Source organism: Chionomys nivalis, chromosome 13, assembly GCF_950005125.1.
Source record: "Chionomys nivalis chromosome 13, mChiNiv1.1, whole genome shotgun sequence".
NCBI classification, from domain to species: Eukaryota; Metazoa; Chordata; class Mammalia; order Rodentia; family Cricetidae; genus Chionomys; species Chionomys nivalis.
Window position 1 is genome coordinate 21,858,304 of NC_080098.1, and position 13,718 is coordinate 21,872,021.

The 13,718-nt window shown below is 47.0% G+C and overlaps 1 pseudogene; it reads right to left on the reverse strand.

The window, feature by feature from the left end:
- Nucleotides 1-1,625: 1,625 nt before the first annotated feature.
- LOC130886115 (phosphoglycerate kinase 1-like) lies at nt 1,626-12,940 on the reverse strand (annotated as a pseudogene).
- Between the last annotated feature and the right edge of the window lie 778 nt (nt 12,941-13,718).

A 13,718-nucleotide genomic window follows, 5' to 3' on the forward strand; every position in this document is an offset into this window, starting at 1 on the left:
CCTGGCTCCTCCTTTCGTGGCTGACTAACTTCTTGAACTCAGCTGGGTGTGGTCGGAAACTCATAAAGGTCCCGTGAAATAGAACGGCTGGCAGGAATTCTTGGCATGTGTTTCCTCTCCAGTCAATCCTTTTTGGTTTAGTGGGTTCTGAAGGGTAGATGGAGGTAACTCACCTGCTGGGGAGTGCCAGGTGCCAGCCACTCCTGTGAACCCTGCCTCCCTGGCACTGGCTCAGAAAGACCGATCACACCACCAGCTCAGCTTCTCGCTTGATTTTTTCTCAGCCTTAGTCTTTTTGCCTGTTTCTGATTAACAGGAACAATGGGCGCTGGCACCATGCCTTTGGGTATACACAGAGTCTTTTGGATATTAGAATGCTTCGTTTTTTTTTTTTTTTTGTTGTTGTTTTTACCCAAGTTCCCTTCAGGCATGCTAAAATGCAAGGATAAAGACTCTACTCCCAAGCCTTTTTCAGAGATTGTCCAAGCTGCACCCTAACCCCAAGGTTCAAGCCCCTTCCTTCTGACGCTCTAGGCCATGCTGTGGGTAGACTATGGAGGGCATCGGATGTGTAAAGATTACAATGGTAAGTAACCACTTCTAGAGGAAGTCCTCTGCTGCTGTGTTGGAACTTCTAGAATGACCTTGAACCGTGGATCTCCCAAGAGAATGGTTGAGACAGCAAGGGCTTGAGAGCTGTAGAGATATACACTCACCCTCTCCACATCTTAATCCCCCAAGCTTGTGATTGTGCTGATTTACTTAGCAGAAGAAACTTTTACACCTGAGTAAGTGAAAGCTCCTGGTGTAGGGAAACCGCCTGGGTTATGCGGGGGGGGGGGGGGGTCTGATGTAACCCCAAGATCATTGTCAAGGGGAGGCAGGCTTGAGTATAAGGTGTGACCAAGAAACAGAGGTAGAATGATGCAATTGCCAGTTGATTCCTGAGGAAAAGAATGTTGGCAGTTTCTAGAAGCTGGTCAAAGGGTGAGGTAAGGAAACACAATTATTTCTCTTGCATCTTCCAGAAGGAATGCAGCTTTGTCCACACCTCCACAGGATAATGAAACCCAATCCAGGCTTCTGACCTCCAGGATAGAAAGGCCATGCAGATCTCAGTGGTTAAGTCTTGAAGTTTGCAGTTGTTGGTCATAGCAGCAACCAGAAGCTAATATGCTCTACACCTGTCCATAGGGAGTTTCCTGACTTTTCAACTGGTGATTCCCCCAACACCCCCGTGGCCATCTTTATTAATAGATCATCCACTTCCGCAGACCTACAGCTGGAATTTCATCGTATTTCCATGCCGAGTCACGAACAGTGACAAAGCTAACCATTGGCTACTCAGAGATAACTAAGCTTTTATAGCTCACTTTTTTTTACAGGCAGAATATAAAGAGATGCACTCTAGAATGCACAATGGTTTTAGTCACTCAGGAATTTAAATGGGATCTTGAAGGATGCAGACAAATCCTGACGCAGTAAGGACAAGCTGAGACGCTGTGCAACTGTTCAAGGCTTCCTGGCGCTGCATCTCCGCCACCAGCTGAATCTTGCACTAACACCAAATGAAGACACTAAGTTGACTTCGGGGCTGTGCACAGGAACCCAAAGGCAGGAAAATACTAAAGGTTGCTGAGAGCATCCAGCCCAGGAAGGGCTTTACCTTTCAGGAGCTCTAGACAGGCACCGCCCCAGTGCTCACACGGCTGACTTCATCCTCAGTATCGCATACCACAGCAAGTGGCAGCGTCTCTACCACCTGTGATAGTGATGAAGCCTCTAAGGCTGCATCAAGCCCCAAGTCCGTGAGGGATTTGGTTCCCCTGGCAAAAGCTTCCCATTCAAATCCCCCAACAGTTCCGTTCCTAACAATCTGTTTAACTGGAACCACAGCCTCAGCATCTTTCTTGCTGCTCTCAGGACCACAGTCCAAGCCCAGCCAGCCAGCAGGTACACCAGAGACCACAGCAGCTTGGCCTGTCTTGGGTTCTCATCAAATATGTCAGCAGTGACAAAGTCAACAGGCAAGGTAATCTTCACACCGTTTTCTTAGCTTTAGACATGAGATCTTTGACAATCTTGGCTCCTTCTTCATCACACAGGGAAGTGCCAATCTCCATGTTGTTGAGCACCTTGAGAAAGGTCAAGGCCATTCCACCACCAGGGATCATCTCATGACTTTGTCCAGCATATTATTGATCAACTGGATCTTGTCTGCAACTTTTACTCCTCCCAAGATAGCCAGGAAGAGTTGCTCAGGACTCTCCAAAGCTTTGGCAAAGTAGTTCAGCTCCTTCTTCATCAAAAATCCACCAACCTTCTGTGGCAGATTCACACCTGCCATGGAGCTATGGGCTCCGTGTGCAGTCCCAAAAGCATCGCTGACATAGACATCCCTAAGTTTGGACAGTGAGGCTCGAAAAGTATCAGTCTTGGCTGACTCAGCTTTAATCTTGTTCCCAGAAGCATCCTTTTCCTTCCCTTCTTCCTCTACGTGAAAGCGGAGGTTCTCCAGCAGGATACCAGTGCCAGCTGCTGGGTTGGCACAGGTATTTTCAACGTCTGGGCCCACACAATCCTTTATGAACAGAACATCCTTGCCCAGCAGAGATGAGTTCCGCGGCACCTGACTCTAAGGAGTACTTGTCAAGCATGGGAACACATCAGGCTGGCCCAGGTGGCTCTCAAGGACTTGGCTCCATTGTCCAAGCTGAATTTGATGCTTGGGACAGCAGCCTAAGACATCGACATCCTGGCAACGCAGTAGGATCAAAAGGCCCAGACCTGAAAAAGAACTCAACTGGTGATTTCTTTCTCCTTCTAAGGTGTTTTTCTTTCAGGAGCATCATGCACGCACATAAAATATTTAAAAGAACCTCTAAAGTAGCTATGTACGTTTTCCGCTGAAATCTTACGTGGAAGTCTAACACAAGACAGAAGTGCAGCTTCTTTGTTAAGTTGGAGACCTGCATCAGATGAGGCGGAGGTAGCAATGATGAGAAGGCAGGAACTGTGTAAGATTGACTGATAACTACCCACGCAGACACTCACATCTCTTTTAACTGGGGTAGAGTTTGAAATACCATCATTATGAATGAGGTGCGTAGGTCTATTTTATTTGTGGCGCTCAAGCCGATACGAAAGAATAGACTTCATCTTCAAGCAATTTCTTTTTCAAGAGTCTCATTTCAAATCTCTTCCTGTTGGGAAGCGTAAGCAGCAAGATCGTGTCCCTTTCTTTTTTTTTTTTTTTTTTTTTTTGGTTTTTCGAGACAGGGTTTCTCTGTGGTTTTGGAGCCTATCCTGGAACTAGCTCTTGTAGACCAGGCTGGTCTTGAACTCACAGAGATCCGCCTGCCTCTGCCTCCCAAGTGCTGGGATTAAAGGCGTGCGCCACCACCGCCCGGCCGTGTCCCTTTCTTCCACGTTGGTTTCAGTCATAACTAGTTTCTCATAGCTATTGAAGTTGGCGTTTGTCGTCTCCTGAGTCTCTGGGGAAGGCCCTCACCCAGTGCCTTCCCCCATTGGGTGTTTTCCTGTTCACCTTAGCGTCCAGTTCAGCAGGGAGCAGACTCAGAGATCCCCTTGCAGGTCTCTGTTGGTGGTATCGAGGACATCCTCAGATCAAATAACCTAAGGGCAAAGAGGGCAGCAGACACCCAGCCTTTTCTCTCGGCACCGACATTCTCTGGGAGGAGGCCAAGGGCAACATCAACACAGCCGGGCTGTGAAATCAAAGCCCCGGTTAAAAATAAGCAAACAAACGGAGTGGGCTAGGATTACTACCCCTTTATTAAAAGCAACCGAGGACAAGACAAAACAAACATAAACGTGGAGGAGGGTTATTAAACGTAAATTCATCTTGTAGAGGAAAATTGCTAATGTAGTCACTTCCTGGAAGGCTACAGAAAGCAAACTGAAACTCACGTATAGGTAATATTCCTTTAGTGTTGCTATAGTAATCATCGACTCAGGAACATGCTGAGAATGTAAGTTCCTGGGGCAGGGGGATGGGTTAGTGGCTGAGGACTGGCTGTGTAAAGGTGAGGACTCCAGCTCAGATCCCCAGAACCCACTCAAATGCTGGGTAAGCATGGTCCCCCTCCTGCAATCCCAGCCTCTAATGGCAGAGGCAGGGGATCTAAGGGCCTTTGGCTAGTGCAGTTCTCACCTTCCTAATGCTGCAGCAACCCTTTAACACAGCTCCCCCTGTGGTGGCCCTGACCATAAGAATTATCTCGTCGCTACTCCGTAACAGTAATTTTGCTACTGTCATTAATCATATTGCAAATATCTGGTATGCAGGACATTTGATCTGTGATCCCCAAAGGGGTCTTGACCCACAGGTTGAGAACTGCTGGACTAGTGAGAGTAAACATATCAACGGGCTTCGGTTTTGATGGAGAGACCCTGTCTCCACTCTTTAGCGTCCTCCTTTACTCCTCTAGCCCCCTGTTGTCCACCAGCTCTAACAGCCCCGCTTTAGACTCTCAGCCATGGCTGGTCCACCTGGCTCAGGCTGAACTCGGAGCCTGAAGCAAGTTGCTTACTTCCTGATAGTAACTCCGGTCTCCACAAAGAATGGAGGCAAGCGCGTGGTCTTTGCCTCCCAGGTTCTTTTCTTTCAGGCTTGCTTCCTGCTGTTTTGTCCCTACTCCCTCTGGTTCCTTCTGTGACTTTTCCTGGTATGTGTGGATGGGTCTGTGTGGGTGTTCGGAACTCATTACCTCTGGGCTGGATCCCTGGGCAAATGGCTTCCTTCCTGAGCAAGGATGACTCTAATTTGAGGGGTGATTACAACAGAAAGCTGGACCCCCGCCCCCACTGCCACACAGATCCAGAGCAGGTGTGTTTGGTCAGTGTACAAATTACACAGTCCAACCTTTCTCCTGGCCCTGGCCACCCTGCATCTCACCTGCAGCCTCCTTGACATTCTGATGCGATTCTTTGGCCCTTGTCTTAGGAAAGGAACTTTTTTTTTGACAGGGTTTCTCCGTAGCTTTGGTTCCTGTCCTGGAACTAGCTCTTGTAGACCAGGCTGGCCTCGAACTCACAGAGATTTGCCTGTCTAGGAAAGGAACTTTTATCTCCCCCAAAACTAACACTCACGGGGCAGCCTTCCAGTAGCAGCGTCATCTCTCTTTCCCACTTTCAGAGCATATGTGAGACATATATAAAACTTATGTACAGGGGCTGGAGAGATGGATCAGAGGTTAAGAGCACTGGCTGTTCTAGGAGTACTGGGTTCAATTCCCAGCACTTACATGTGGAGGGAGGAGCACAGGAGGGACATTCAGGCAGAAGGAAAGAGCTTAGAGGACAGAAATGTAAGATCTGAATAATCAAACCATATAAATGTGTGCACAATATAGATGTATGTGTGTATGCATATGTATGCACATATATGTATGTATGTATGGAGCGTATGTTATTCATGTCTTCACTGAAACACGCTACATGAAGTCAAAGTCGATAGTGGGGAAACACAACCTATTAGCAGCAGAGACAACCAAGAAAGGTCAAGAAGCTCAATGGAGCAGCCAGGACTGATTGAGTCTCTCCACTGAAAGGGCTTTTGTCAAGAAATCAAACCAAAAACAAAGCTGTTCAAACTCAAACCATGGCAGGGACCCAAGCAATCCCCCTTCCGCTCCCACAGAAATGACTACTCGGCAGCTCCGCCCACAGCCAAGGAGACTTCCAGTCAAGGAGGACCCCGAAAGAGTGCTCATGGGGCCCCACCCGCCCCACGCACCCCACCCGCCCCCGTGGCAGTGTAGACAAACCTCGCCATTAAACACTACAAACACACCAGCTGCGGTGTTTGAGAGGCTCACTTGCTACAGATTATTCTGTGGGTCCATTCTCATGATCTGGAGTTAATGTAGTATGTAAACCAAAAGTTGAGCAATATTTATTCAGGTGTCCCTTCCCCCCACATAGGCTGGGATGTTTAAAATGTGTGTTCTGTGAGTACATGAGTATACTGCTGGCCCCGCAATCGGCGAGAGTCGTAACTGGAATGTTTTTACCTTCTAGTATTAAACGTTTGTTTAACCTAAATTGCATATATGTCAAGCGGGTACATATCATATACATTCTCACCAAAATAAAGTCAGTGGCACCACACAGGTGCCAGAACTGAAGGGTGCCCTTACCGGGCCCTATGAGGTTTCACATTCAGGATTTCCTGTCACCATAAATATAAAATATGCGTGTTTGTTATCCAGCTGTAGCGAAGAATGAAGCTCCATGGCTTGTGTGATGCCCCAGTTAGAATGAGAAATCTTTGAGACGGGAACCAGTGGGTGGAGTTAGAAATACTGTCCTGCAGACCACAGTGCGCAGGCCCGCACCCCAAACCGATGACTGTCTGGCCCCAAAGGTCCACGTTGCCGACCGAGGGTGAGAAGTCCTTCTCTGAAGTCCTCCTGCAGTCCTCACCCCAGGCTGAAAACCAAGGAACCATATGAACAGTAGGCTACACGGGCCGCTGGTCTATCCCTAAAATCAAAATCAGCAAGCAATTGTGTTTATTCCCTCTCCTCTGCGGCCGTCTAAATAACTTGACTGTATGACAAGCTAAATTGATTATTTTCATTCTCAAGATTAAAAAGCGAAAGGGCATACAGCTCAGCAGTAGGGTGCTTGCCTAGCATAAGCAAGGTACTAGGTTCAAGCCCCAGCACCAACAACAGCAGCAAAAGCGACTTTTCCCATCAAGTAACCTGAAGCAAGCTCTCAGTAAGATTTCAATCCAGAGGGAAACAACTACTGCCCTCTGCTGGACAATCTTGTAAATGCTACATTAAATGTGGAGAAGCCAAATTCACAAGGCTGTTCACTTAGCTCTTACTTTGGCCTTTGTAGTTGCCTCCAAGGGTGGGGAGTGTATTGGTTTATACAACCAATTAATATTTTATTTTTATTTATTTATTTATTTATTTATTTATTTATTTATTTATTTATTTATTTATTTATTTATTATGTGTACAGTATTCTTAGTACTCTGCCTGCAAGCCAGAAGAGGGCACAGATCTCTTTACAGATGGTTGTGAGCCACCATGTGGTTGCTGGGAATTGAACTCAGGACTTTTGGAAGAGCAGGCGGTGTTCTTAACCACTGAGCCATCTCTCCAGCCCCCCAATTAATATTTTAAATAATAATTTTACTCTTTGATAACTCACACCATTTATGCAGTGTATAAATCCATCCTCTCCTCTTGCCTTCATATCCTCTTCGGTTTGTTACTAATTCCCTGAGTCCAGTTAGTGCTGTCTATGTGCACACGGTAGGGGCCATCCCCTGGGGACATGAGCAATCTGCTAGTGAGGACATCTCCAAAGGACATTGGCCTTCTCTCATCAGCCATCAAATGCCAAGAGAGACCTCTTCTGTGTAGGTGCCCACAGCTGCTGTGAGCCCATGTAAGCCTAGGTGTGTTCTATCCAGAAGTCGCGTCCATAGCTCTCCTCTTCAGCCACTGGCTTACACACTTCCCTCAGCTCTTTCTAGGAAGTTCCCTGTGCTTTGGATAGTGGAGGTTGATATTAATAACCTATCCAAGGCTGGACACTTCAAGGTATCTCGATTTGGCTTTTGGACCAGTTGGAGGTCTCTGCAAGTACCTACTACAAAAAGAAGCCTCTCTTTAGACCACGGTGGGGAGCAGCACGTATCTCATGGTATAAACATGGGGATTTAGAAGGCAGTTTGAGAACATGACTGCTCAGCAAACCACAGAGCAGGTGCCCCTTAGAGCCCACGATCCCCTCAACTTTGAGCATTTGGCCTGGTTTACAGGGAAGTCCTCCTGTTGAGCAAGTCTCAGATCGAACAGAAAACAGTTTTATACTCTTAAAACTGTTACACACCACAAGTACACCAACCACAGCTACACCAATGGGCATATGCTGCCAGTCTCTCAGTATCATAGCCTATCTCATCCTGAGTACGACACTGATGGAAAAAAGAAAAAAAAGAAAGAAAGAAAAACATTTTAAAAGTCAGGTGGTGGTGTTACACGCCTTTAATCCCAGCACTCGGGTGGCAGAGGCAGGTGGATCTCTGTGAGTTCAAGGCCAGCTTGGTCTACAAGAGCTAGTTCCAGGACAGCTAGAGCTGTTAAACAGAGCAACCCTGACTTGAAAAACAAAACAAACCAACCAACCAACCAAACAACAACAACAACAAAAAAGACATTGATGTTCTCCCCCCCCCCCAAGAAGCCTGTAAGCACTTCTGACACCATGTAGCTAGTTAGCAGGCGCAGGGGTTCCTGGTCAGTTTGAGATTGATTTCTTTATGCCTGCATCCAAGGTGAGCGGTATCTTTAGCAAGAGTCTTACTATCTAGCTATGGTGGCCAACCAAGAGTAATGCAGTTATTGTGGGATTCCCCTCTGTACTCTATGAATGTGTTTTATTACCACTGGTTATTAAAGATGCTGTTTCTGCCAGTGGCTTAGTAGAGTAAAGCCAGGTGGGAAATCCAAACAGAGATAAAGAGAGAAAGTAGGCAGAGTCAGGGAGATGCCATGTAGCTGCGGAAGGAGAAAGATGCCAGCCACCAGCTAGACCCTTACTGGTAGGCCACAGTCTTTTTCGAGACAGGGTTTCTCCGTAGCTGTTTTTGGTTCCTGTCCTGGAAGTAGCTCTTCTAGACCAGGCTGGCCTCGAACTCACAGAGATCCGCCTGCCTCTGCCTCCCCAGTGCGGGGATTAAAGGCGTGCGCCACCACCGCCCAGCTAGGCCACAGTCTTGTGGTGATTCACAGGTTAATAGAAATGGGTTAATTTAGGATGTAAGAGTTAGGAGCTGGAGAGATGGCTCAGAGGTTAAGAGCATTGACTGTTTTTCTGGGGGTCCTGAGTTCAATTCCCAGCAACCTCATGGTGCTTCACAACCATCTGTAATGAGATCTGATGCCCTCTTCTGGTGTGCAGGTAAACATACTGTATATATAACAAACAAATAAATCTTTTTTTAAAAAAAGATGTAAGAGTTAGCATAGAGATATGCATAAGCTATTGGCCAAACAGTGTTGTAATTACTATAGTTTCTGTGTGATTCTTCAGGTCTAGGGTGGCTGGGAAGATATGAGCAGTCTCCACTGACAGACAACAGCTTGTGTAATTTAGGGAGCCTCCAGGCCTTCATCACCAGTACTCATAGGGAGATAACACGTGATCGGCATGGAGATTTTCATTAACGGCCCAGGTCTTCTGGGAGCAGCGGTGTCCTCCCATACAGTGAACTTCTGTTCCAAGTCTTCTTTTAAAAAGATTTTTAATTTGCTTACAAACTAGTCGATTTCCATAGACATTCTTTGTGTATCCTTAGTTTGATTTAACCACTACCCTCTTCCTGCCCCAGGCCACGTAAACCTTTGACCTTAAATATGTCCCCATCTCCTTTCAGGTCACTTGTGTTGTCTGTCCCTCTAATTGAGTTTGTCTCGGGGTAGAAAATCGCAGGTTTCCGTATAGCTCATTCAGGCACCCTTCATTTTGGTTAAACCTTCCACTAACATCTCATTTCCCAATCTCCACCCCGACCATGCTTTGACAATCAGTTTCCTTCTTATGTAGTACCCAAAAGGTTTACACGTTATTTGATGATAATGAAACATCCCGTTCCTCGCTAGCAGGATGGCATTGATTAACAAAACAGTGCCAAAGGTTAATGAGAGGACACAGAAGTAGATCCTGGGATGGGCTGGGGAGATGGCTTGGTGGATAAAGTGCTTGTCATATGATAAAGTGTTCCATTTCCAGAACCACCCATTTTAAAAAAATCTAGACTTGCTGGTGCATGCTTGTAATCCTAGCACTGGGAGATGAAGACAAGCAGATCCTTTGGGCTTGCTGGCCAGCCGGCCCAGCCTACCTCAGGTGACAGACAGCACCTGAGGCCTAGCCTATCTGAACAGTCACAAAACATGACAGATAGCACCTGAGAGATGACCCCTGAGGTTGCCCTTTGGCCTCCACATGCATGTACATACACATGCATACATACTACCACACACACTAAGATGCACACACATGCCTGTGAACACATGTATACATACCTTTTTGCTATCTCATGGTAAAATTTATTTACTGATTTTATTTATTTTTGAATTTGTGTTCTATCTATTTATTACTATTGTGTATAATGTGAATGTGGGAGTGAGGGCAGGTGTGTCCCACAGCGCATGCGGAGGTCAAAGTACAGCTTTTAGGAGTCCTCCTCTTCTGCCTTGCAGAGTCAGGTTTCCTCTTGTTTCTGCTGTGCTGTGTCCTTCAGGTTATCTGGCCTGCGAGCATTTGGATAAAACTCTCCTCTCTTCTCACTGAATATGTCCCCCTCCTCCAGCTGTCTGCATAGTTGCCTGGATTACAGATGCAGGACACGACATCTGGCTTTTTCCATAGGTTCCGGGAACTGAGCTCAGGTCATGTCTACACAGCAGGCAGCAGACACTTTTACCGACTGAGTGACCTTTTGGGCTCGCTTACATTTTTTCTCTTTTGTATACTTTGTTCCTTCCAAGTCGCTTTCTTTTAACAGGGTCTTCCACACTCGACTACCCGCAAATGTGGGGGCTTCAGCGGTTGACTGCTTGTGGCTCTGACTTTGCTTGTTACCATGGAGGGATCAGGCTGGGCCACGTGTAGGGAGTTCGGATGAGAGCATCATCTGCGTGTCTTTCCCCCATACGCTACTTAGAGTCCCTGGAGTGTGCTCTCTCAAACTGCTCACCATAAAGTGTTAGTGTGCTTTTACGAGGGCCTGGGGAGGACACGGTATTAGATGCCTGTTTCCCATCTGCTGCCTCGCTTAAGGAAAACGGAAAAGAACTTCCGGGCTCTTCACATGCACCTCCTGCGACTTCTCTCTTTCCCGGTGTTTCGTCTCCTGATTCCCACATTTCTGTGTTTCTGAGGTTGAGAAAAGCCGTCTTTAAAAGCTCGGGTTAAAACGGTAAAGGAACGTGAAACAGGAACTCGATAACCGAGCTGAACAACGCTGGGTGTTTGTGAAATAATTTATACCCGAGAGCCTGGAACTCCGCAGCAGGCAGTGTTGTTCAATGCATGAGATGTAGCGTAAAGCAACACGCTTCGATGTGGGGGTGGCACTACAGCTACAGCGAGGCCAAATGGAGTTCTCGGGTACTCTCAGCTCCCCGTGAACTGGAGACAATGGATCTGCTCAGATGAGGTGGGACCGGAATCCTGCAAGAAGCCCTCACGTGGGAGGTGATTTTCCAGATGGTGAACAACTCTTAGTAAAGCTCAAAACAATAACAGCCATAAAATGAGTGACATTTCAGCTCACATGGCTAAACTTCTGTACATTCTGCATACAGTAATTCCATGCAAACATGTTATAAATTATCCCTCTAAATGGGGTTGCTTTTGGATATAGACCATTGCACCTGTCTGAACGAGTCCGTGGGGTGTAGACCCCTTTGGGCTGGGGAGTTAACTGCCTCATGCTTTATGAGATATCTCGTAGTCCTGGTCTTTGGTTGCTGAATGCTTGTGCCTCCTAGTCTTTGAAACCCATGGAAATTGCAGTTGCTCCTGGCCACTGGAAGTTCCTCCAGGGAGACTCGCCCGTCACCCTGGCAAGTATTCTCCCGCATCTCTTGGCTGGTTCCTTGTGGAGCCTTGGCGAAAATTGCTACTTTGGGGGACCGTGTTCTCAGAGAGGCACTTACTGTTTAAGCTGTGCTTAAGGAGTGGTCAGATATTAGTATCCTCTTATAAAAGTTAAAATGTGGTCAGGGCTGGCTTTACAAAAGTCTTGTGTATTGGAGGGATAATTGGAGGGAGGAGTGGGTATCTATAAATTAATCACTGTTAAAATGTGGTAATGAATTCATGGTAGTGGGGTTTTAAAAATAATTTCTCTCAATTTTTCCATGTGTTTGGAGTTGTTCACAATAAAACGTTTTTGAGATGTCCCACTCCAGGTTAGGTTCCTGTGCCTGCTGGTAGGAGTGATGAAGGAGGCATATTAAAGTAGATATTGATTCTTAAGAATGGCAGGAATGCCAGCGAGGCCTCCAAAATGCTGTTCTATGCCACAGTTATTTCAAGACAGTGCATTTGGGGGCTTTGATAAACAGCCTGTTAGGGACACTGGACGCTGACTCCCAATATCTGCAAGCTCTCCAGACTCCTCATCTTCTACAAGATCATGTCATCCCTCACAAGGAAGTCCTGGTGATTATCTCAACACCAAGTTCTTCATAATTTATTTTAAAAAGAAACAGAATCAGAGCTGAAATCAGTCTATAAAGGAGAAGAGGGAAAGTGCCGGAGGACTTGCGATTCAGGGCGGCTTGGCTGTTTGTCTCAATTCCCTGTGCATGCCCCAGGGCAGCTGTCACCGCGGCGGGGGTGGGAAGTGGATTATTGGCGTCTTTGCTGCTACAAAGATGGACGGCTTGTAAGTGGGACCTCTTCTCCTCGCAGTGACCAGGCGCGATATTGAGCAAAATAATGGTCAGAACGAACATCGCCAGGCCCCTAATGAGAAGCTGTTGACAGAAAAATCGCTCTAACATTCATCAAAAAGCCAATAAATGCCAAGGAAGGGAGCGGAAATGCAGTAGCTTATAAATTCCTTCTGGAGGGGACCCGGGGCCAGCGGACCGCACTGCCTTCTCAGAGCCGCTGAAGAGGCCTCCTGAAAGCCCGGAACATCGACGGGTGGCTTACCTGGGCAGTTTTCACTTATTTATTTCTGAGGGGAGAGTATCAAGAAGGAGGCCACTGCAGATCAGAGCACTCTGTGTTGGATACATACCAACAGCGGCTGAATCGCTAGCTCAGTCACATGGCAGTCTGTGCCAGGCCCCCATTTGAAAGCTTTACAGGAATGAAGTACTTTGCTCACTAACAAGCCGAAAGGATTCTTCTGGGTTCCTGTCATTCCCATGGCCCACACTCCTCACGTTACAGCGGTTGCTCCGTGACACTGTGTCTTCGGCGGTGGTGGGGACGGGGTTGGGTATTTACTAATAGCCAAGCATGCCTTAGCTTCTTGACTTTATACTGGTTCCTGATGGTCGCACTGAAGGAGGGACTTCCGTGGGTGAGATCTCTTCGGAAAGGGATTGCAGGCAACAAATAGGAGAGCTTGGCTGGGGCCGAGAAGTCAGCGATGGGCAATAATCTCCCAACTAGGCTGGGGACAGATGGCTTGGAGGGGGTCGGGACAGTGCCCGCTGGTAGTTTGAGATTTCTCATGGGGGTGTCTGGTTTCATTGGGCTATGGTCTCAAATGTGTCTGAACACTTGGTTCCCAGCTGGTGGCTCGGTCTGGGAAGGTTGTGGAACCTTTAGGAGACAGAGCCTCACTGAAGGAAGAGGGTCACTCAGGGAAAGCCTTGAGTTTTTCTAGCTGGTCCCACTTCCTGTGACTGACTACCTCAGGGGCCTGCCATCGTGACTTCCCCCGCTATGGTGGAATGTGTCCCTTCAAACTGTAAGACAAAATGAGCCCTTCCTTAAGTTTCTTTTTGAGTGTCTTGTCACAGCAACAAGAAAAGTGACCACGACAGGGGCTGATGAAAACGCCTCAAAGTTGAGTGTGTTACACCAAAAAGCTACAAATAGGAACAATTGAATTGTATGTCTTAAGTGGGATCATTTCATGGCATGAGAATCTTATCTTTCTTTTTTCTTTTTTTTTTTTTTTGGTTTTTAGAGATAAG